Raw genomic sequence first — 2,813 nt, forward strand, 5'->3', positions numbered from 1 at the left:
TCAGGGTTTTGACGAAGAAGTCTGACCATCTCGTTGGTGGGTGGCACGCGGTCTTTGACGTCCCATGGAATCCAGTCAGCAACAGCTTTAGTCCAGTGGTCATCTCTGAATCACATTACATGTCCGGCCCATCTGATTTTTGATGCCTTGGCAAACGAGACAGCGTCCCTGATTCTACACCGTCGACAAAGGTCAGAACTCCGGATTCTTTCTCTCACTTGAGTGAGACGTGATACTCCTAGCATAGCCTTTCGATTCCTCTTTGGGATACCCGAATAGCATTCTCATCCTGTTTGCATAGGGCCCAGGTCTCTGAGGCATATGTTAGTGCAGGAAGAACGGTGGAATCGAAAAGATGTGCCTGAAGTTGGAGATCCTTCGTCCTCTTAACCACTTCTTCGATGCTCTTGAAGAGCGTTGAAGCATCTCATGATATTGAAAAAAATATTTACTTTGTTCCCATGTGTAGCAATTGGAACATTTAGAATGAATAATGGTAATTATCAGTATAACTAAATTATTTATTCACAAATATATAAAATATATACATATACTAGATGCTTACTAAATCCTTACACTCAGCATGTAATAAGATCAAATATTTATTGAATAAAATCTATGAGCTATAAAAGTTTTCCAGAAATAATTTGGAAACTGAACGTACTTGGGAAGTGGCTCTCAAGTAGCTTTGTGGTTGCCCAAGAGGTTCAGGGCCCCTCCCAGTGATTCTCAATCAACTTGGCTAGTAATTCAATGCATAGGCTGGTGTTGTGCATACCCTACGGTGATGGGAATTACTCAGGCCACCGCATCTGTGTTTGGGTGCCTCTAGGACTGCAACTGATGATGCTTGGGGTACCATGGTGTTCTTGGGTTTGATCTGGGAAAGGTTACATGAACGATTTCATCCTTATCTCCTGTACTACCTCTATGGTCCCTGGACCTACTTTTAGTGGGGAAAAATTCCTATTTGTGAGATAAGTATGTAGAAGAGTCATTCATAACTTTTATCATTCAATTTTCCTGTATTTTCAAACTTGGATTTAGTTGGGAGGGAGTAAATATTAGTTCCAGCTAATAAAATAGCAGCCCACTCCTGGGCTGAGAATTGAAAAGCCCTGATGAAGGACAAAGGTTACATTTTCTGGGTGATGTAATAGGGAGTGGATAGGATTGTATGGGGCAAAAGTTAATTTTTTTTTATTTTTTAAATGGAGATTCAGTGGTGTACAATGCAATTAATTGTAATTTCTCATACACATTTCAGCACCGAACCCATCACCAGTGTACCCAACTCCTTTAACCAAGGACCTCAGGCTCCCTCCCTCCCTGTCCACCAACTCAGTTGTGGCTCAGTTCTCTGATTATGTTGCCTTTAGGCCTTTGTTGCCACCTTGCTGTGTATCCTATGTCCCACATATGAGAGAGATAATTTTGTATCTGTCTCTTTCAGTCAGCATAATATCATCTAGTCTCATCCATGTTGCTAAAAATTGCATGATTTGTTCTTTCTTAGTGGCACACTGTATTTCATTGTATATACGACAACTTCTTGATCCATCCCTCTGTAATTGGGCACTTAGTAAAATATCTTGACTATTCTAAGTGTGGCTATGAACATAGGGGTGAATATATCCTTTCAAATTAATGTTTTTGTGTTTGGGGGATAGAAGTCAAGAAATGGTATTGCTAGATCACGTGGCAGTTCTATTTCTATTGTTTGATAGATATCCAAATTACTTCCAGTAAAGGCTGAACCAGATGACTTTCCAACCAACAGGGGATGAGGGTTTCTTTCTCACCACAACTCTGCCAACAGTGGCCGTTTCCAGACTTGTATATATGCCATTCTCACAGGCATGAAATGATATTTCACTATTATTTTTTTTTGACATTACAAAAATTTATTTAACAAAAACATTCATGAAAATGTACACTATCCAATTTTATATTAGTAAAAAGATGCAATGACGGGAACGTTCACATGAAAACACTTGACTTCTGAACAACCTCTGTCTATACTCGTTCCAAGGCTTCTAACATGATGATACTATTTCCTCGTATTACCACCATTCCAATATTATTCTGTTGCCCACTTGTTGCCATCTCCACACATTCATCTATCACAAGATTCATAAAGGGATCAAATCCTCGAAGTATTCCTTGGACATGTCTGTGCCATTCAATTTCAATGATAACTTCTTGTCCATAAACTTTTTCAGCTCCGGGGGGTGAGCTTTGCTCATGGTGTCTCCGCGGCGGGGTCACAGATGCCTCTAAGACCTTCACTATTATTTTTGCATTTTCATTGTTGTTTAATTTTCCCAATCATGAGTGAGGATGAGCACTTTTTCTTATGCCTGATGGCCATTCATATGTCTTCTTTGGGGAAGGGCCTGTTCATCTCATTGTCCCATTTATGCATGGGGTCATTGGACTTTTGGTTATTGAGTTGGGTAAGTGATTTATAGATTTTGAATATCAACCCTTTGTCTGATGTATTGTGTGCAAATATTTTCTCTTATTCAGTAAGGTGCCTTTTTTATTAAATATTAAGTTATTTTTGCTGTGAAAAAGTCACTTTAATTTTATATAGTCCCACTTGCTTATTTTTGTTTTTGTTGCCTTTGCCACTGTGGTCATGTTCCTGGAATATTCTGCCAACATACTTTATGTATTCTAATGTTGAGATCTTTAATCCACTTTGAGTTTGATTCTGTGAAGGATGTGAGGTAAAGTTCTAACTTCACTTTTCCATGTATGGTTATCCAGTTCTTCCAGCACCATTTATTGAAGAGATTTTCTTTGCTCTA

The 2,813-nt window shown here is 38.9% G+C and overlaps 1 pseudogene; it reads right to left on the bottom strand.

The window, feature by feature from the left end:
• Positions 1-1,892: 1,892 nt before the first annotated feature.
• LOC129405742 (small nuclear ribonucleoprotein G-like) lies at positions 1,893-2,246 on the bottom strand (annotated as a pseudogene).
• Positions 2,247-2,813: the final 567 nt, after the last annotated feature.

Source organism: Sorex araneus, chromosome 6 (genome assembly GCF_027595985.1).
Source record: "Sorex araneus isolate mSorAra2 chromosome 6, mSorAra2.pri, whole genome shotgun sequence".
NCBI lineage: Eukaryota > Metazoa > Chordata > Mammalia > Eulipotyphla > Soricidae > Sorex > Sorex araneus.